The sequence below is a fragment of the Pinus tabuliformis genome, chromosome Q (assembly GCF_031772625.1).
Source record: "Pinus tabuliformis cultivar Carrire ecotype Pingquan chromosome Q, CPIR1, whole genome shotgun sequence".
Lineage (NCBI taxonomy): Eukaryota > Viridiplantae > Streptophyta > Pinopsida > Pinales > Pinaceae > Pinus > Pinus tabuliformis.
The window spans coordinates 23,425,228-23,448,711 of NC_142296.1; positions in this window are offsets into that span (position 1 = coordinate 23,425,228).

Genomic DNA, 23,484 nt, shown 5'->3' on the forward strand with positions numbered 1-23,484 from the left:
ATCAGGCTCGCTTGAGGATGAAGTTGGGGTTGTAGATAATAAATTTAGAGGCAAAGTTTGCAACCTTTGCTTTCTAAGTTTATTAAATTCAGTTAATTCCATATCTTCATATCTCATCGCAGCAAGTTGTTGGACTTGGCTTATTGAATCAGCACCCATGAACAGGTCGTCAAACTGGTCTTCTTGGTGAACAACCTTTGTCAGCTTAGCCTGTTCCAAGGCAATGAAAGCAGTCTTTTTCGGGTCATAGAGTCTGTTGGGAATAGAAACTAGAGATAGCATTTGGAGTTTTGTTGCTTCCTTTTCTGCATGCTTATAATTTAGCAGCGTATAAACTCCAATTCTTAAAGGAAACGATGGCCATCCTCTCTTCTTCTCCTCTTTGAGAGTTTGGGTAACACCTTCAGACATGATCTGATAGGAGATTTCTCGGGCTAGCAATTTGTCTGGCATGTATAAGGGGAGAACATGTGGCCTGGCCTTGCTTCCAAAAACTCTGATATAAGAAAAACATTCTTCGCCGAACCAATGGGCTACGGCTGGTAGGTCAAAAGAGGCTTCATCGGAAATCCTAGGGATAGGTCTGTCAAAAATAGAATAGTGAACGGGAACCATAAAACCATTGCAAATTTGGTACAAATGGTCTTTGTGAGAGGGTTTCCACAATTTACGATGATACAAATGAATAGGTGTTGGGTCATGGGTTGTCCATCTCCAACCAAGGACAGGAAACTCAGAATTAAAACAAAGGGCATCCATAATGTATGCAGAGTAATAAAAAGGTGGGATTTTTCTCTCAGTGACTCTGGTTTTGGCCCTAAACTCACGAATAGCTAAGACCAACTTATCAGACAGGATAGTGGCCCAATCCATAATTATACTATTAACGGCCGCTTCCATTAAGGGAACCATATCAACATGGATATTTGCAGAATCATGAAATCCCCACAATCTACACATCATAATTCCAGCATAGCAGTAAGGTGAAGCCAAAGAGGCATTGGAGTACTTACCCGACATATCCTGCTTGTGTTTTGCTGGATTTTGCCTCCAATCTCGGAGAGGTTCGGCTGGTGATTCATTCTCTCTGGCGAATTTCTCCACAAATGCTCTGTTATAGACTTGCTCGGGATTGGGCAAATGATACATTCGTCTCAAGTCGTCAGGCTTGAAGGAGCCGAAAATCCTTCCATCCTTAGAAATGAAGGTTCTATTAGTGAGAGGAATTTCTTCAATTGCCCAACGTACCACATCAGTATAAGGCAAGACTTGTTCCCTGGCTGCTATTCTGTGCAGAAAAGAGTCAGCCAAATCTTTAAGAGTTGCCTCAGACTTTCTTAATTCATCCACACTTGCCTCCGTTACTGTCGCTTCTAGTTGTTCTCCTTCTAGCAAATTGTATGTCCCTTGCCATATAGTACCAGTAAGACCAGTGCATGTAGTATCTGAGATTAAGCCTTTCCTTGAAGGTGTAGCAGCTTGGCCTGAGGCAGGTGTCGCAGTAGAACCTGCCACCTTCTTGAACTTCTTTCCCATCATATTCAGACTTCTCTCGGTAGTCGAATTCTACACAAGTGCAAGAGAAATCGTAACAAAGAAATAACAATGACAATCCATAATGGGATAAATATATGATTTGAAGCGTGGCGAGATTATTCCTAAAAGAGGCTGCGGATCTAATGATTTGAGAAGGCATTGTAGATGCAATGATGGTGATTTTACGGCCTACAGCTTCATAAATGACCATTACTTAAGTTATTAAACCGAATGACCCCTTAAAGCGTGTAATAGATTTTTTCAAAGGTCTAATCGTAATTGCTCATTAATTCGAAGGGGCAAAGCTTTAAATACGCATGCATTACCTTATCCCTTTACTTAACGGCATTTTGAAATCTGTGTTTTTGTCAAATCGAGTTTAAATATAACTTTAATGCTTTGAAATAATCGCCTTTTGGAACTGAGGTCATCATTAAGCGTCATCATATCGCATCGGAAGTGTGTGTGTGGCGTTATCACTTGGGAAAGTTCTTTAGCGAACGCCGATTGCGATATCGCATTCGGCGCACGAACATAACCCCTGAATGTGTATCAATTGCTTTTAACGAATGCCGATAGCGATATCGCATCGGGGAAAGGATATAAACGTCTTATGAAAATGCGTAGGATTGTACCGATTGCCGATATGCGATATCGCATCGGGCCGGAGTGTTAAAACATTTTTCACAAGACATAGTGCCGTGCCGATAGCCGATTGCCGATATCGCGTCGCATCGGGGAAAAGGTATGTGCCCTTTTGTGTGTGCATTGGCTATTGCCGATGGCCGATAGCAATATCGCATCGGGAAAAACCAAGATGGCAACCGAACTTGCGATTACTTTTTTGGACTTAACCAAAAATTGCTTATCATTTGTTCAACAAGGGTTTTTTGCATAAATTCATTTGATTATCATACCTTATTTGAACAAGTTTATTAATGCCAATTAAAATTTTTAAAAGGGACCCATTTCATATGTAAATTGTTTGTGATAAAAATGTTATGAAATGGGGGGTTGTTGTAGGGCACAACAATTGGCGATTCGCTGGCAGAACCAGTTATCTCTGAACTAACAATTATACTTACACTTTCTCAAATAGAATCTTTATAAAAGAAAGGAAATTTCTAATATAACTAGATATCTATTGATTCTAAATAAAACAGGTTTCTTCATTTAACTTCCTCTTTTTATAAATGCACTTCGAGTATTAAAATAAGTCCTTATTGGTTTGTAAAAGTAAAAATAGAAAACTTTTCCATATCAGCTTTTAAAATAAACTCCTCTGTCACAGGTAGAGCCTCTGCTGCCAGCAAACATTCATAGTCTCGGCAGGGTTACCTTTTAACCATGTTGTTGTCCATTGTTCCATTCACCTTAGAGTGTGACTAAACAGAATGAATTCAAAAGATATTCTCGTATTTTTTGAATTTCAATTTCTTTTTTCTTAAGATAAAAGCCATTGTCCTGGTTTGGTGGCCAGATAGATGACAATGCCATTCACGGGTAGTAATTAAACTGAACAAGCTGGCTCGTGATGAGACCCCTTGTCTTGAAATTTCAAGCCATTACCCTGTTTGGTATGCAGTTTTGGTAATGTCAGTTAAATTATTTTCCTATGAACATGGTAAGCAGGCTTGTGATAAGACCTCTTATCTTTAATCTTTTATATTTTAGAATTACACTCTGAGTAATCAAAAACTGTTGGTGAATGGGATGAACAATTATCTTATTAAGAATAAATGGATGACAGGTTTAAGAGTTGAAGATGCTGAAGATGAATTAGCTCCTATTTTCGTATAGATAACCTTTGGGGACTGATTTCAACCACTCAAGATGATTCATAGAACTTCGTTCAGAGTGAAATTTACAAAGGTGAGTCTGTAATGCTCAGAATAAAAAGATATCTAATTTCCTAGAAATGATCTCTCTCGGTTCAGGATGCTATTTTTAAAAAGTAAATATTAATATTACTATGGCGAGACAGCTTTTGTTTACAGCGAAAGGTCAATGGGAATGTCCCACATTCTTATTCCTACAAATCCTACAAACTATGAAAAACTAATAAGCTACAAAGAGAAGGGGTTACCTCCTCAGTTAAAGAATTTCTTCAGAATTAGACCATTGACAGGGAGAGAATCTCTCACCCCTGATAGATTTTGAAGTATGAATGTGGAATGGCCTACTTTTTCACAGATCTGAAATGGTCCTAGCCACAGTTTTTGGAATTTGGAATGTTTACCTTTGTCTTCATGGGCTTTGTCCCATTTCAGGACTAGATCTCCGACTTCAAATTGTCTAGGGCTGGATGAGGCTAGATCGAAAGCTGCTTTAATGACTTGCTGATGTCTTGCATGTGTAACCTTGGCTTTATCCCTTTCTTCTTCAAGTTTGAGTATTTGATCATGTCTAAACTGTATAGAAGAAGAAGGAGTTTCGTCTATAAATTGCACTAGGGCTAAAGATGGGAGAAGAAGATTGGTTGGTACGACTGCTTCTTTTCCATAAACAAGATTAAACGGAGAGGTCCCTATGGAAGCTTTCTGTGTAATCCTATCGGCCCATAATGCAAATACCAAGGATTTATGCCAGTTCTTATGATTCTCTTCAATTGTTCGCTTAATGATTTTGATTAGATTTTTATTAGTTGATTCTGCTAGGCCATTACCCTGGGGGTAATAGTTGGCAGAATACTTTAATTTGAATCCTCTTTTGATAGCGAAATCAATCATTGCATTGCCTGAGAAGTAAGAAGCATTATCAAAGACAAGAGCGTTTGGGACACCAAACCTGGTTACGATGAACTGATCTATAAATTCGATGATTGCTTCTGAGTTTGTTGTCTTTAATGGAACTGCTTCTACCCACTTTGTAAAGTAATCAGTTGCTGTAAGGATATACTTGTGTTGCTTGGAAGATGAAGGATTTATTTCTCCAATGATGTCCAATCCCCATTGTTCAAAAGGTTGTTCAATGTTGATTGGTTGTAAAGGGAAAGCTGGCTTTTGTTGTCTTCCACTGGCAGTTTGGCACTTAATGCATTTCCTTACATATTCATGAGCATCCTTAAACAAAGTAGGCCAGTAATATCCGGCATGAATTACTTTATGAGCTGTTGTATCAGCTCCAAAATGTCCTCCTGCCGGTCCATCGTGTAGCTCTTGCAAAACCTTTTGAGCTTCAGGTTTCTCAAGGCATCTTAGTAATACAGAATCATAGTTTCTCCTGAAGAGCACATCATTAATAAGAGAAAAACTCTTAGCTTTCAATCTAATGGCTCTTTTATTCTTGTAGGACAAATTGGTAGGTGCATAACCATTCTTTAAATAAAAGATTAGATCTGAATATTGAGATTCGGAATCCGGTATACTTAGCTGATTGACTTCTTGGTTTTGCTCTGTATCACCTGATTCAGGAATGTTTGATGCTCCTGCTAAGATCCTGCAAAAACCTTGACCTTTAACAAATTTTGCTGGCTTTATTTCTAGATCATATTCTTGGAGGGCTGCGACCCAATTTGCCCTCTTTTCTCCCAATTCCTTTTGAATTAATAGTTGCCTAACTGCGGAGAAAGGAACTATTACTTTAGTATGGGTTTTAAGAAGAAAGGGTCGATAATGTTTGACTGCTTTAAAGACAGCAAAAGCTTGTTTCTCAATTTCGGAATAATTCAATTCGGCGCCTTGAAAGTTAGAACTGAAGAACGAAATGGGCGCTTCCAAATTGTCATCATTCAACTGGGTTAGTACTGCTGCGTAAGATAAGTCGGATGCAATAGTATATAATGTAAAATGATTAGAAAGATTTGGAGTATTCAGGGCTGGGACATTGATTATGGATTGCTTAATATCATGAAAAGCTTGCTTTTCTTCTAGTCCCCATCTGAAGGTTGAATTCTTTTTAATCATCTTTTGCAGTGGTAGTACAATCTGTGAAAAATCTGGAACAAATCGCTTAACGAAATTAATTTGTCCTAAAAACGACTGCATCGATTTTTTATTGTGTGGAAAAGGAATTTCAGAAATTTCTTTAATTCGCTCAGGATCTACATAAATGCCATCCTTAGATACAATAAACCCTAAGAGCTTGCCTTGGTTGAGAGCGAAGAAAGACTTTTTCGGGTTAAGAGAGATACCATATGTTTTGCATCGTTGAAAAATCTGATTTAAATCATGCAAGTGATTATATCTCTTTTTAGAATATACAGTAATGTCATCGAGGTAGACAACTACTGTTCGGTTAATTAACCCTCTAAAGGCTGTATCCATAGCTCTTTGAAATGTCGCTCCTGCATTTATGAGTCCGAAAGGCATCTTTTGGTATGCGTAAGTTCCCCATTTTGTTCTGAATGTAGTTTTTAATTGGTCATCAGGGTGGACCAGCACTTGATTGTATCCTGAGAAACCATCAAGAAAAGACATCAATTCAGATCCTGCTACCGATTGAAGGATTTGCTCCATGGTAGGCAGAGGGAAGTTATCTTTTAAGCTTGCCTTATTTAAATTTCTGAAATCAATACAGATTCTGATGTCGCCGTTTTTCTTCCTGACGGGTACCATATTGGAGACCCAGTTTGAGTGTCGGACAGGGAAGATAATCTTAGCTTTTAAAAGCTTATTAAGTTCCGACTTTATCTGGCTCTCCAAATTTGGATGGATTTTTCTTAACTTCTGCTGGATTGGTTTTTGATCAGGAAGCATAGGAATAGTGTGTTGTATGATAGATGTATCATATGTTTTAAGGTCATCATACTTCCAAGCAAAAACTTGTTTGTTTTTTCTTAAAAGTTTGATAAATGCTTCCTTTTCTATTGTAGAAAGTCCTAATCCTAAATTTATATTTTGAGGAGTTTGAGCCGTTCCTAAATTAATCAATTCAAACCTAAGAGTAGAGCTCTGGAGTTTAGCATTAATTACAGGTTTAAACCTATCTTTGATGTCATAAAGGTCTTCAAGCTTTACCACAGGTTTAGGAATAACGTTATCTTGAGATGTTTGCTTCATTTGAGAATCATGCTCATCCTCTTCAATGACTTGATTGTCATAGGACTTTTCAGAGGTCAAAAATTGCAAAATATCCTCGTCATGGTTGAAAACCCTCCAGTTAGTGATGTTATCAGGAACTGAAGGTCTAAAAATTAACTCTACAGAAAATCTATCAAGACTATAGTCTTCGGAAGGGAGGAGCTTGGAAGCTACGTTGGCTAGTAAATCAGCTGCTGAATTTTGCGATCTTGGGATTGAAAAAATATTGAATGCTGAGAAATGTGAAGTGAGATCTTGCACTAGCGTTTGATAATGCTTAAGGTGGCTTGAGAGGCAATGAATTGTATTCCTTACCTGTTTAACAATGATCTCACTATCGCCGAATACTTTTAAATATTGGACTTTAAGGTCAATTGCCTTATATAATCCCTGCAGTAGTGCTTCGTATTCGGCTGTATTGTTGGTGCATTCAAATTCTAATCTACAAGAAAGCATTGTCTTTTCGCCTTTTGGACTAACCAAAATGCAACCTGCTCCTGAGCCCTCGCTGGACTTAGAGCCATCAAAATACAAAGACCAAAATAAAGGAGAATCAGAAATATTTACATCCTTTTGATCTACATTAAAGCATTTGGATAAATTTGATTGTGAAAAATTTTCTACTTGAGATGTACAATGATTAACTTGAAAAGGGGAAGATTGGGCAACAAAATTGCCAAAGAATGACTGTGAAGAATAATTTCCCAAAATGTTATTGTTGAAAGCCACCGGCTGGTTTTCTTGTTCGAAATCGGTTACTGTATGAGTCATATGCTTCTCACGGTCGATCCTTATTTGATTTGGCTTACCCTTGTAGGGGAGCCACATATGTGACCAATCCGTGGAAATGTATCCATGCAGTTTCTCAGACCAGTCTCTGCTCAAAATTAAACCGTAGAATTCAGGTATGTCGGCTATCAAAATGTCTATTCTCTGTACTATTCTGGGATCAGCAGACAACCTGATAGTCACGGAATTAATCTCTCCTATGACCTGTACTTTGGTTCTGTCTAACTGTACAATGTGGATGGCTGACTTCTGGGGTTCTATGTTCAGCTTAGAACAAACTGAAGCTGGCATAATATTGGATGAAGCCCCTGAATCAATTAAACAGTTATGCAGATTTCGATTATAGATTTCATAGGTGAGCAAAAAAGGTGGGGTATGAGAATTGGATCTATCTCCAATCAGAACCGAATCGGTAGCCTCGACCATATCTGGAGGGGGTTGTCCTGAATCATTAGCAGCTTTTGAACTGGGAAGAGGGGAAGAGGGAATAGCGTTAAATTCCCTTAGGAGCAATTTTTGCTGATGTTTTAATTTACCTAGTTCAAACATGGTTATGTTTGCCTTGGTCTTTTTCATGTCATCGACAATATTATACTCCATATGGTCAGATACCACTAGTGTTTTGGATGTTGAAGGAGAATTAGAAATTGGAGGCTGGTTTTGAGGGACTGCTACCGGAGATTTCTTCGGAAGAACTTTTTCTTTTGGTGTGGCAGCACCTGCACTCCTCTTTTTTGTAGTTGTTTGAGTAGGTTCAGAAGCGATTTTACTTCTTGTAGTAACAGGAAAAGCTTCTTCTTGATTCTCAGTGTCAGAATTTGGGAGTATGAAATCCCACATACCATGGCACTCAACTACTTCTTCTTCATCATCTGTCTGTGAGGATGATTCCTCTTCTTCATCTTCCTGTTCAGAATCTGCATTAGATATAACATTGGGTGGCTTTGTTTCTGTTTTCTTAAAAGTTCTAAATGGTCTTTTGGTTGAAGTTTCAGCCACCTGTTTTTTAATTTCGACCATTTCATTAGACAATGTTTTAAGGACCTTTTGTAAACCCTCCATGTCATATGGGTCTTTTGGGGTTTTCTTCTTGGAATCTTCTTTAAATGAAACTTTTTTAGATTTTCTATCCTCCAAAACTGCTTTCTTTTCTAGGGCATTTATCCGTTTTTCGACGGCAAGTGCTTCTTTCATATTCTCGACTAAGGTAGGTTTGCCAGCCCTGTCAACAAAAATAGCTATGTTGGAAGGGAGAGCAGTAATGTACCATTCGCTTCTGATTTGTTCACTTGGCTTAGAAGCAGTGGGGATTTTATTTAAGAGTTTATTGAATCGGGCATTAAACTCTTTTACTGGTTCTCTATTTTCTATTCTCAAATTGGAGAGGTCGTTTATTAGAGTCGCCAGAGACCTGTCATCTCCATATTTGATAAGAAATTGCTCTTGGCACATAGCCCAGCTGGTAATAGAACCAGAAGGTAATGAGAAGTACCAGGATCCCGCCGATCCTTGCAGAGTATAAGGGAAAAGCCTTACAACAACGTCTTGTTCTGTCACTCCCTTTAGATTAACAGCTAACATGAAGTTGTTAATATGTTCTTCAGCTTGTGTTCCGTTATCTGGATTAAATTTAGGCAACCATTTTTCTGGAGCATCAGGTAGATCATGTAATGGTCCGGGCATATTGACTGCACCTGGCTGAGTCCATGGATCTGCCATTATGCTGGTGATATTAGTTGTTACTACTATTGGTATTCCAGATGACTGAGGAGAAGAAGTTGTTAGAGAGAGAGTAGCTTGAGATGCTGTAGTACTTATTCCTTGATGGACAACAATGTGTAATGGGGGAGTGGATGGTTGACTTCGCAGAGGAGGAGTTGAGATGGAAGATATGGAAGAAAGATCTTCACTATCAGATACTTCAGTGATCTTCTTAGCCCTTTTCTTTTTGGGTAAAGGGAACTCAGTAGGTTCAATACCAAGTTTTTCGCTCTGAAGTCTGGTAAGTGGATGAGATAAGTTTAAATGCGAGGTCACACTGCTTTGTGATACTTCAGATTTCTGAGGCGAAATTGAGAAGCTCTGAAGTTTATGGATAAGAGACTGAACTTCAGGGGATTCAAGACTTAAATGTTCTGAAATATTATGGGTGTGAGCAGTGGTGGTTGATTCTTCCTTTCTTTGATCATGTGCTGGAAAACCAGCATGTGATTGAGAAGGAGAAGATGGTTTGGAGGGGGAATTACTCTTAGAATGGTTTGTGGACTTGGACCTACTTGCCATTCACAGTTGATGGCCCTCCTTCTAGCGCCAAAAATGTTGATGCCCCGAAATTCGTTGCAACAACATCGGGGAAACCACCCGGTCCGGAACTTAGTGCAGCTCCTTTTCCGTTTGGAATAGTGGCTCCGACTGGGGATAACGGGACCAGTTTCCCAAAGATTATAAGTAAACGGGATGGATGGATGATTTAAGATATGAAATGATAATAAACAAATAACTAAACTATAAAAGAAATACAAAAACTATAAGCTAATCCCGGGACTTATCAATTCAGACAGTACAGCGTTTGATAAACTATGCTTAATGACAAGCATATAGATGACACTAACAACAAGCATAGATGTTTAATCATTTGAGATTGCTCTGCGTAAGTAGTTACGCAGAGCTATAATAGCGAATTACTGCACTCAGTCATTTATATCATTGATACATACATGAGTGAAAGATAACAAATCACAAAACATTCAATAGTGATATGAAATGAAGACTTGTTGTTGTATTACATACATGTATTCAATAATAGCAAAGTAATAACACAGCAATTCATATAACTGAAAAGAGAACAGATACAGATAATAGTACCATGCAAGCTGTTTGATCAATCCAATATATTAATCGCTATGTCGCAGTCCTTCCTTCCAACCAGAAAGCATTCCAAGCAAACGACAATAGTGCACAATTTACTTAAACAGCATTCCAAGTAAAATTAAGGACCAGTGGTCGAGTTTCAAAAAAGAATATAGACTGAAGCACAATAGTGCAAACTTCAGCCTTTTAGTCTTTTACAAAATTTTACGACCCTTTCCAAAACAATGAAAGGGTCTATAAATACTATGCTAATCTAACTACTAAATATCTAAAAACTGAAAACTAAGAAATCGGCATCAACAAATATCATTTTGCATTTGGGTGATTCGGCAGTCGGCGGCGATGCTTCAGTCAGCTGTCTCTTTGCCTTTACTCTTTCGCTGACATATCGCCAGCATTGGCTCTACTTCTGGTGGAGTATTGAGGCGAGAAGTCAGCTGTGCATCATATGTGGCATCTTGGAAATCGGCGATCAGGTATCGGAGAGCGTCGGTTAGGCAGTTAAGAGCCGACCTTTGAGAATGCGGTTTAATCAGGAAAAGCCAGTATGCATCGGAGGTCAAGGTATTCACTCCAGCAATTAACCGCCCTTGTTCTTCCAGCTTAGGATAATTCTTGTGCTCCAGCATATTCGCGGTTGTTATGTTTCCAGGTGTGCATTGTGAAATCATGTTAGCCAGATACAATGTATCATTGACTATATTGATCATGTTTTTGGAAATTGTTTTGCACCTGGATGCTGCCCTCTCTGCCTTCATTACCTGTGTTTCCCATTCCATGAAAAGTATGTTCTTGTATGTTACACTGATTCGGGCTAAATTAGCAGCTTGCCCTTCTGGAGTATCTTGCCATTCAATATATTCTATTATTTCATCTTCGGCCTGATCCAAGTTAGTCCTGGCTTTCTCGATTTGCTCACATACTGCTGTAGATATATCACAAAGTGACTCAGCTTCAACTAGCTGTTGGCACAAAAGTCTGATCTGAGATATCAAAGCGCCGTTTATCAGAGTTGCCTCTGCTCTGAAATCTTCAATACTCTTGGCACCTTTGATACCTTCAAGCTGTGCTGAGAGCTGAACTATTTGATCCTCTTTAGATTTCATTAACAGCTCATTTGATGCCTCCAACTGTGATAATGCCTCTGCCAATTCATGTGCTTTAATGTCACTTTGGTCTATCCTTAGTTTTTCAATTTGCTGGGTTAACAAATGATTCTCTTGTTGTTGAGCCAGCAATTGTTCTTCTGCCTGTGTCGCCTTATTCTTTGCCTCTATCACTTCTGCTTGCAATGCATATACCTCATGCTCTTTAGTCTTCAAAAGAAGACTCACTTCGGATGCTTTGTCAATGGTTGCTGCTGAATAAGCTCCCGCAAATTGCGACAGCTTTGTTAAATCTTCAGAGGGACTTAATTCTCCCTTCCAGACGACATTGCCCGTGACTGTTTGCTCATTTGAAACAGAAGGTTGATCAAGCCTTCGCCTCTTCCTTGAGCGTCTTACAACGGCTTTATGCTTAGGGCTGTAGAAAATGTCTAGAGGAGGAATTTCCTCTACCTGAAGATCAACTTGATCAGATGGATTCTGAGTAACTTCTTCAACGTCCTGTACTGTGGATGGGCCGCTGGTTCCTTCAAGAACCGGAGAAATAGTAGTATCGGGAGTCTTTAAGGCATCTGAGTCTTTGGAGGCTTCTTTACCACTTATAATGGAATCAAATTGATTCCATTCCTTAATCAATTCAGTATCAACAGAGATTTGCTTACTCTGTTCTTTTTCTTTTTCAATTCTCTGCTGTTCTTCGAATGCCTCCCGCTGTTGCTCCTCTTGTACTCTCCGTTGCTGTTCTTCCAATTCCTTTTTCTGCCTATCTTCCAGTTCTTTCCTTATTTTTTCTTCTTCCTCTCTTTTCCTCTGTTCTTCTATTTCTCTCTGTCTCTGTTCTTTTATCTCCCTTTGTCTTCTTTGCTCTTCTTGCTCCCTTTGCCTTCTTTGCTCTTGTTCAATTTGTGCTTTTTGCTGCCTTTCTATTTGTTCTCTTCTATGCCTTTCTGCCTGCAGCTTTCTTTGACTTTCCTCCTGTTCTCTAATTGTAACGGGAGGTGAATTTATTTCTTGCTGATCAGGCTCGCTTGAGGATGAAGTTGGGGTTGTAGATAATAACTTTAGAGGCAAAGTTTGCAACCTTTGCTTTCTAAGTTTATTAAATTCAGTTAATTCCATATCTTCATATCTCATCGCAGCAAGTTGTTGGACTTGGCTTATTGAATCAGCACCCATGAATAGGTCGTCAAACTGGTCTTCTTGGTGAACAACCTTTGTCAGCTTAGCCTGTTCCAAGGCAATGAAAGCAGTCTTTTTCGGGTCATAGAGTCTGTTGGGAATAGAAACTAGAGATAGCATTTGGAGTTTTGCTGCTTCCTTTTCTGCATGCTTATAATTTAGCAGCGTATAAACTCCAATTCTTAAAGGAAACGATGGCCATCCTCTCTTCTTCTCCTCTTTGAGAGTTTGGGTAACACCTTCAGACATGATCTGATAGGAGATTTCTCGGGCTAGCAATTTGTCTGGCATGTATAAGGGGAGAACATGTGGCCTGGCCTTGCTTCCAAAAACTCTGATATAAGAAAAACATTCTTCGCCGAACCAATGGGCTACGGCTGGTAGGTCAAAAGAGGCTTCATAGGAAATCCTAGGGATAGGTCTGTCAAAAATAGAATAGTGAACGGGAACCATAAAACCATTGCAAATTTGGTACAAATGGTCTTTGTGAGAGGGTTTCCACAATTTACGATGATACAAATGAATAGGTGTTGGGTCATGGGTTGTCCATCTCTAACCAAGGACAGGAAACTCAGAATTAAAACAAAGGGCATCCATAATGTATGCAGAGTAATAAAAAGGTGGGATTTTTCTCTCAGTGACTCTGGTTTTGGCCCTAAACTCACGAATAGCTAAGACCAACTTATCAGACAGGATAGTGGCCCAATCCATAATTATACTATTAACGGCCGCTTCCATTAAGGGAACCATATCAACATGGATATTTGCAGAATCATGAAATCCCCACAATCTACACATCATAATTCCAGCATAGCAGTAAGGTGAAGCCAAAGAGGCATTGGAGTACTTACCCGACATATCCTGCTTGTGTTTTGCTGGATTTTGCCTCCAATCTCGGAGAGGTTCGGCTGGTGATTCATTCTCTCTGGCGAATTTCTCCACAAATGCTCTGTTATAGACTTGCTCGGGATTGGGCAAATGATACATTCGTCTCAAGTCGTCAGGCTTGAAGGAGCCGAAATCCTTCCATCCTTAGAAATGAAGGTTCTATTAGTGAGAGGAATTTCTTCAATTGCCCAACGTACCACATCAGTATAAGGCAAGACTTGTTCCCTGGCTGCTATTCTGTGCAGAAAAGAGTCAGCCAAATCTTTAAGAGTTGCCTCAGACTTTCTTAATTCATCCACACTTGCCTCCGTTACTGTCGCTTCTGGTTGTTCTCCTTCTAGCAAATTGTATGTCCCTTGCCATGTAGTACCAGTAAGACCAGTGCATGTAGTATCTGAGATTAAGCCTTTCCTTGAAGGTGTAGCAGCTTGGCCTGAGGCAGGTGTCGCAGTAGAACCTGCCACCTTCTTGAACTTCTTTCCCATCATATTCAGACTTCTCTCGGTAGTCGAATTCTACACAAGTGCAAGAGAAATCGTAACAAAGAAATAACAATGACAATCCATAACGGGATAAATATATGATTTGAAGCGTGGCGAGATTATTCCTAAAAGAGGCTGCAGATCTAATGATTTGAGAAGGCATCGTAGATGCAATGATGGTGATTTTACGGCCTACAGCTTCATAAATGACCATTACTTAAGTTATTAAACCGAATGACCCCTTAAAGCGTGTAATAGATTTTTTCAAAGGTCTAATCGTAATTGCTCATTAATTCGAAGGGGCAAAGCTTTAAATACGCATGCATTACCTTATCCCTTTACTTAACGGCATTTTGAAATCTGTGTTTTTGTCAAATCGAGTTTAAATATAACTTTAATGCTTTGAAATAATCGCCTTTTGGAACTGAGGTCATCATTAAGCGTCATCATATCGCATCGGAAGTGTGTGTGTGGCGTTATCACTTGGGAAAGTTCTTTAGCGAACGCCGATTGCGATATCGCATTCGGCGCGCGAACATAACCCCTGAATGTGTATCAATTGCTTTTAACGAATGCCGATAGCGATATCGCATCGGGGAAAGGATATAAACGTCTTATGAAAATGCGTAGGATTGTACCGATTGCCGATATGCGATATCGCATCGGGCCAGAGTGTTAAAACATTTTTCACAAGACATAGTGCCGTGCCGATAGCCGATTGCCGATATCGCGTCGCATCGGGGAAAAGGTATGTGCCCTTTTGTGTGTGCATTGGCTATTGCCGATGGCCGATAGCGATATCGCATCGGGAAAAACCAAGATGGCAACCGAACTTGCGATTACTTTTTTGGACTTAACCAAAAATTGCTTATCATTTGTTCAACAAGGGTTTTTTGCATAAATTCATTTGATTATCATACCTTATTTGAACAAGTTTATTAATGCCAATTAAAAATTTTAAAAGGGACCCATTTCATATGTAAATTGTTTGTGATAAAAATGTTATGAAATGGGGGGTTGTTGTAGGGCACAACACTGTGATAATGATGGAGGAAGCGAGGCCCCTTCCACCCCTGGTGGAGATAACACTCGCTTTGCCGCTGCAAACAAATGTCTAGTGCCTCTCTGATATGTGATGAATACCGGCACACTAGTGGTCTCATGGCGCTCATACTGATGAGAAGGTCTACCTTCATGCTTAACCTCTGATAATCCCTGTGAAGCTCTGAAGAAATCACGAGAGATGAAATCATCCCAAGTGATGCCCTGTACTCCAAGCTGATGAACCACCAAAATCTTAATAAGAGCAAAATGATAGACACTGTTAAGTTGTTGCTGAGGGGTTTTATGTTGCACAAGGGTGTTATCGGGAAATCTAGTGTGTATGCAGAGCTGCTAGTCCCACTAAGGCTGGTAGCTACCTTAGAAACAAACAAACTAAAACTACTTTCATTTTTCTTTATGAGAAATAGATAAGAGGGGAATACAGGAGACCAACCTCTGTCTTGCGCTTGGTTCCTTGCTTGATTCCTCTCCCTTCTGATAGATCTTTGCCACTCACTTCTTCGTCTACCTAGCTTCAAAGAGCACCTGTAGAATCAAAGCAGCATAACACTATCCAAGAACATAGATCTATTATCATAAACAATATAGGACCAGATATATATTGACCACACAGATGCATATATCATCAATCATACAAGAATGTGGAGGAAAACTTGAATAGATTTATTGATAATCAAGAAATAGCAAAGAGGATTACAACCAATTGTTCTGACCCAGCATCATCCTCTCAGCAAGAAAGCCCTTCTTCACATCATGAAAATCTTAGATCACCCAACACTATGATGTTGCACCAAGAAACCAGCAGCACTTCCTTACAAGATACAAAATTCCAGCCTCTGGATCTCTGGGATTCGGGATCCATATATAGATGTTTGCAAGGGGGGTGAGTCAGGTTTTGAGATTTGACTAGTGTCCTCTCTCTGATAGTTCTTGATTCCACTTGGAGATTGATGATCTCTTACTCATCCCTGGGCGAATGCAGAGAGGCAAGTGTCACGGGAGAAGTTTCTGGAAGATTCCATGATCCTCCACCTTGCAGATTGACCCTGCCATTTGTCCACTCTCGCCAATCGCACCCCATAGAAGGGATTTTCAAGATGCATCGCACCTCCCGAGTGTATTTAGGTGGGATGCAGCGCACTTTGACCATGGAGCAGGTGAGATGGTCCAGTTTTGACCAGTTCTGAGCAGTTTTTCGTGGAGAAGTTCTGGGAGAAGATGTAATCAGTTGACCTTGCTCTTTTAGAGGTTGGAACAAAACTTTTAGGGACTTAAGAGCCCTTGGTTTATGGACATTTATGATTGGGATTGCAGCGCCCAAAAATGTCTATAACAGTTGCCCCCTAAAGCATGAGGTCGTTAATCTGTTGATGTCGGGTGAAATGCTTTATCATGAGGATCTAAAGTTCTTTCAAGCTGGAAGGCGACCTGTAATAAGATACAATACAATACATTATCTTCATAATATTTTCATGATCTAGCTGAGGCGGGCATTCCCATGCTCAGCTTTATAAATTCATTTTCATGTACATAAGACAGACAATCGTCTGAGTGTAGATTGATGATTCTGGTAGAGCCATCATCCCTTAGGTTGGATGATTATCTGTGCAGTAATGATGTACATTTGATGTCTTTATTTTCCTGAATATATATCACAGCCCAGATGGATGAAACTAGATCCAGGGTCTTCAATCTCGTTCGATCTTCACTCAAAGTACAAGTCGATCCATGTGAGAGATGTTATGGAGTTGAACATGGAAAGACATCGCCTGATTACCAGCCAATGATGTAAGCTGTTAACAGACGTGAGAGGAATCATCGATAATGATGATGACCCTCAAGGTACTACAGTACAATTCACATGGTGTGAATAAGGGACTTGGCGTCGAACACCACGCAAAATATTTCGGTCGAAGGCCATTGATGTAAACCTGTCGCCGGAAGTGAGAAACTTTCCATTGAGGCATGCAAGCTTCAAAGTACTGAAAGGGTTGTTCCTAGATCGACTTCTTGGATAATAAGCTGATGTCGACAAAAAGTGATCCGTCATAGGAGGGCCTTAGTGAATCCCACATCAATGACACGGAACGGAGCAAATGATTTTAATGGAGGTGAAAATGATCTGGTGATATAAGGTTTAGGGTGGCGGTCATGAAAGAATGGAGCGTAAATGTATTGCAATGGGTGAGACATAGGTGAATTCTCTGAGCGACTTCTCTTGAACATATCGGTGACGCTAACATGATGGATCGGTAGCATTAACCCAAAATATGGATGGTGTGATGGAACCATGGTGATGTGACCAGTGAATGGAACAACCCAACCCGACTCGGATGTGGAGTGAAAGTGTCATGTTCAAGAGCGACTTGCTACCAATAAAGTTTTTTCACGTTTTCTTCCCAATTTTTCCCCAGTCATTGTTGACCAGTACCCCTTTATTTTTGTCAAGCTTGAGGAGGATAACATATGCTTGTTCTATAATTTTCCCTTCGGGCAAACCCATCGCTATGTTTTAACGAGCCTAGCGATAGTGAAACTCGTTCTTGTCTGTATGGACAAGTTTGTCGCTATTCGGTTTTAACGAGTTTAACGACAAGGATAACTCGGTCCTTTTCAATTTTACAGAGTCTGAAAAAGGGACGTAAAGAAACCTCCAATAATCCTTTTTCTTCATATAATCCCTTTAGTTCGAAAAAGTATAAAACAATACAAAAGGGATGAATTTTCGGTACTTTTAACGAGCCGAACAAAACAAGCGCTCAAGCTTTTTGTGTAATAATCCCTCAAGTCCAAAAAGATTAAAATCTAAAGGAGGGATAGCACTTCTGGTCCCTTTAACGAGCTGGAGAGGCCAATTGCTCAACAATATTTTCATATTTTATGAGTCAGTTGAAAGGAGCTTAAAGGAGACTCGTTTTTTGAGGAACGATTGATAAATTCGGGTAGCAGCTAATTCCAGGTAAGGTTTGGAATTTTCCAATCACGGCAGTGTCACAAGGATGGTTAACAGGATCACTCTTCACAGTTGTTCCTCAAAAGGGTAAACAATCAAATGGGGGTGAATGATCGGCCAATACAGAGTGGAGGTGATGATGAGAACATGACCAAGGCTTCAAAGGCTGATGATAATACATTCACGATGGTTATTTACCAGAAATTGGTTCATTTTTTAATGAGCTTGAACTCTGGGGGAACATTTTCTCATTGCTTATGTTTATTTTTTAACGAGCTTGAATTCCGCATTAAAACTTCTCGATCCAGTCATATAATAAGGATGTATCATATATAAACGGCATCTTTTCAAAGCTTTGCCCCGCATCCTTTCTTTATGCAAGTTAGGAAACGACCAATCCTACGAGTTTAAAGGGTTAGCGGACCTATAAATTTAAAGAATAAATGGTCGCTCTTCGCTTGCATGCCAAAAGGTTTGCATGCCCCCAGGTATAGTGAAGCAGAGTTTCGAGGTTACCCCTCAATTTGTAGACAAAACATTTGTTTTATCGGGAAAGGCCTACCTTTTCAGGTTACCCTTCAATTTGCAGACAAAACATTTGTTCTATCGGGAAAGATCTACCTTCTAACGGAGGTATCTTATTCCGATCTAATCCCATTTTCCAAAATGGACGGGTGTGTCAGCCAGTCATATATCCTCCGCGGAAACCTACCCTATACCCAAGGTTTTCCTGTCAAAACAGGCCAGGGTGCATGCCCCCTGGGTTTCAGTCATATCCTCCGAATCACTCGCGCTCATTAGGAGGATGGACTGGGGATTGATGAGACATTCCTTGCGTGAAAAGACCCTTCAGGGTTGGTATACGACTATTTGCTATGTGTGAACCGGGGAATGAAAGCTGGTCTACGAGCTTGACCACTCTTCCTTCATGCGGAAAAACATTACTCTAAAGAGTGAGCAGGGGATCCCATGCAATAAAATAGTCTCATCCAAGGAGTAGACTATAATCCAGGGGTCCTTGGACTACCATTACGTTCATGTGAACGGTTTTCCTTCTCAATGTTATCAGCACATTGGGAAGGATCCCTAACGGTCGACTGGTTCCTTTGTCAAAGCCTGTTAGATTTCTCATCTCAGGCAAAAGCGATGGCGAACCAAGCGCTTTCCAAGCAGTTGAGGAAAGGATACTCACAGAAGCCCCTTCATCTATGATGGTACCGGCCATGACCATTCTATATATTTGAGCAATGATTCGAAATGGTACACTAGCCGGTAAACAGGGTCTGCCTAGTAGATTCCAATTGAAAGAAACAACCAGTTTGCTTGGAGGTGGGACCGAATAGACGGTCGGGTATGACTCTGACGAACTTCCTTCCTACAGTAAAGGAACGAGCAGACTGCCCCCATGTTCATCAGAGTCTGTACTTATGAAGAGAATTTGAACGGTGTCATTCTTGTTCTCTTCGGTGACTGTATCATCTGAAGATGGATCCTCTGAAGGCAAGACCGGGTCAACTGCCGCCTTGACCTTTTGACTTTCGTCTGGTGTGGATTCAGATGGTTTATCTTCAATGATAGACGCTTCGGCCGACCACAAGGGCGTGTCAGCCAGATTTTCAACTAGTGATGGACTCGGCAAGAGCTTCTTATATCCAGGAGGAAGCCGTAACGGTGAAACCGGACGGTCGTCCAAAACTCTTTTAGCCTCATCTAAGAAGGGACAACGGTGGACGGCATGATCGCCTTCACACATTTTACAAGGAAATTTACATTTTCCTTTTTGTCCAGGAGCTTCACCTTCACTAGTCGATGGTGTATTTTCAACATGATCATCAGAGGTTGACGACACCAGATTATGCAAACGAGGAGACCAATCCCTTAAGATCCGAGGGATGCAAGGACAATCTCGATGATAGTGGTCTCCTTTGCAAATGACACATGGTGATTTAGGCCTAGACGGTGGAGTGTGTGGATTTTCGCTAGACGATTCTTGGTCGCCCCTTTTCGCCTTTGGCTCCTTCTTCTTCTTCTCTTTCTTCTTCTTCTCCTTCTTCTTCTCAGTTACTTGATTTTTGGCTTTACCAGCTTCATCAAGGGACGAGGAAGGAGGAGAGGAAGAATTGGACGAAGTAGAAGGTTGGGGGGTAACTCTGGTATCGTTTAGTTTCTGACTTGATTGTTCAGGAATCACAGTGTTCTAAACAATAGAGGTTGAGAAGAGCCATGCGGGCAAGCCGATTTTCAATCCTGGAAGCGACAATGTGGCCATATGGGGTGCACCAACATCTCCCCAAGAGGAGAAGGGACTAGGATTTCCCCCAAGGGGAACTCCTTGGTTGGTGGGCTCCATTTTTCTCAACCTAAGACCAACGTAGGAAAGGTGATATTTATTCCGATTAAAATAAATTTTAGATGCTTTGACACAACTTGTTTTTTCAATTTTTAAGAGTCGAGAAAAAACAAAAGATGACTCTAGTCGCCTTCGATTTTTAATGAGCCTGAAGTGACAAGTGCTCAGATGGACCTTTTCCTTTAAGGAGTCTGAAAAGGAATGAAAGAGACTGCTCTGGAAATCTAGACAGAGGGATTACCAAACCAATCGTAAAACTGCAGAATACTTTTTACGGTACGGCAGTCAATCTTCCCGAATGCTGTGTTCAGTGCATTGCGATCGATAGGGCGGCAGACATGGCTTCCTATGGATAAAGGATAAAGCCTATTGTGGTCTCCCAATATATACTCGATGGTACGTGGGAGCACAAGTCCGTACTGGCACTTATCGTCTCAAAGTGGAGGAATCACCCAACCATCAATGAAAACAACAGTTACCAGGCTTTACGACGCCGGAATACGTCTCTAGACTAGACTTCTAAATGTTGTGTGTTAGGTTCCAAAGCATTTTTAGATTCATTAAATTTATTTTACTGTTGATCTTGCTTAAGAAATTTTCCTTTCAGGTTCACCGTGTGATGTAGATGTACAATTCCTAAAATGCAATCTAAGATGATAAACAGTCGTTTAATCTTCTTTTTGCAATGAAAATCCTAGCTACTAAGGAAAGAGAGATGACATTCTTTCAACATAGAGCAGAGAGCACACACTATATGCACTGTCCTAAATCAAACCAACAGATAGTCTAAATGCAAATGCACGTGCATGTATTTGTTTTCAGCCTTCTTAATGTGTGAATGATAAAAATAAAGCTAAGCGCAAATCTGAATTATTTTCAAAGCGACTTTACTAACAAGTTTCTTTTCAAGACAAAATGAGGACAACGACGACACTTTGCGATTTGGAGTTTAAAACTTGCTTTCGACACTTGAAAAACTACCAATTCAAATCAAATACAAGAGTAATAGTGTAATCGACTATCAAGAACAATCGGATTCTCTTCTATGAATGAAAACAACACTTGCGACACTTTCAAATCAAGAAACGACAGTACAATTACGCTACTTCTTTGTAAAAGAGAACTGAAAATGGCTCAAAATACATAAAACATTTACAGTCCTTTACACAATGGAGGTGGAATAATGGCAAGGAAGGGGGTTTCAACAGAGGTGTACTGACTATAGGCAGCAAAACTCCTGAATAGAGTTGAAAAGAGTGAACACAGAAACCAAAATCTAAGAGCAGAAAAGGCCTTGTCTGATCAGCGCACCTGTAACACAGGGAAAAAGAGATGCAGCGCACCTACTACACTCGGGAAGTGCGATGCATCCAGAATCCAAAGAAGAGATAGTGCGCTGGACCAGGGACGAGACTTTAACTAGGTTCCGGGTCACAGTTTGTAGCTCAGTTCAGGGATTTAGGCCGAGCAAGTGGTAATCAGTAAACCAATCACAGGGGTAGATTTAAAGAGGTTACTAGAGCCACCACAAGGGCAATTAGAGAGCTTGTAAATCAATTGTTCAGTTCATAAACAAAACCCGGAGATAGACTGAAGCAGCATTGATCTACTTTGCACTTGCATAGCAAATGCAGTTCGAAGGCTAGCTGGCTTAACTTCAGGCTCCATCTGTAAGTTTATAAAGTAAACAAATGTAGATAAACAAACAATCTATTCACTCCCCAGCGGAGTCGCCATTTTGTTATCAGGAAATCTAGTGTCTATGCAGAGCTGCTAGTCCCACTAAGGCTGGTAGCTACCTTAGAAACAAATAAACTAAAACTACTTTTGTTTTCCTTTATGAGAAATAGATAAGAGGGGAATAAAGGAGACCAACCTCTGTCTTGCGCTTGGTTCCTTGCTTGATTCCTCTCCCTTCTGATAGATCTTTGCCACTCGCTTCTTCGTCTACCCAACTTCAAAGAGCACCTGTAGAATCAAAGCAGCATAACACTATCCAAGAACATAGATCTATTATCATAAACAATATAGGACCAGATATATGTTGACCACACAGATGCATATATCATGAATCATACAAGAATGTGGAGGAAAACTTGAATATCTTTATTGATAATCAAGAAATAGCAAAGAGGATTACAACCAATTGTTCTGACCCAGCATCATCCTCTCAACAAGAAAGCCCTTCTTCACCTCATGAAAAGCTTAGATCACCCAACACTATGATGTTGCACCAAGAAACCAGCAGCACTTCCTTACAAGATACAAAATTCCAGCCTCTGGATCTCTGGGATGAGGGATCCATATATAGATGTTTGCAAGGGGGTGAGTCAGCTTTTGAGATTTGACTAGTGTCCTCTTTCTGATAGTTCTTGATTCCACTTGGAGATTGATGATCTCTTACTCATACCTGGGCGAATGCAGAGAGGCAAGTGTCACAAGAGAAGTTTCTGGAAGATTCCATGATCCTCCACCTTGCAGATTGACCCTGCCATTTGTCCACTCTCGCCCATCGCACCCCATAGAAGGGATTTTCAAGATGCATCGCACCTCCCGAGTGTATTTAGGTGGGATGTAGCACACTTTGACCATGGAGTAGGTGAGATGGTCCAGTTTTGACCAGTTCTGAGCAGTTTTTCATGGAGAAGTTCTAGGAGAAGATGTAATCAGTTGACCTTGCTCTTTTAGAGGTTGGAACAACACTTTTAGGGACTTAAGAGCCCTTGTTTTATGGACATTTATGATTTGGGTTGCAGTGCCCAAAAATATCTATAACAAAGGGTGGCCATCCTCTATATGTTCCGGCAAATGAAATACGGAATTTTCATCATCCGTACCCTGGTGAAATGCATGAGCAACCTAATGTGATAAGCATAGAGATGAGAGAACCGTCCCTCACAGCTAAAATATTTCATGATCAATTTCATTAGTGGAGCATATTCATCTTTTAGATATCGGAATGGGAACACTCTCTTTAGCTGCCTCAAGAAACCGGTTTTAATGTATGGCTCATAATGTTGCCGGTCAATCTTCTGCTTCTTGTGCCATGGTTCTCCAATGTTTGGTATGCCAGTTGCTAATGAGACAGATTCTAGTGTAAGCGTGAAGGTGACACCAGCTAAGATAGCTTGATTTCCATGTAAGTGCAGCACAAAAAGACGAGCCAGCTCATGATGAAATTGAACACTAGCCACCTTTCGACAAAACTCATGGCATGACTGATGCTGAAAACAAAACATGGCAA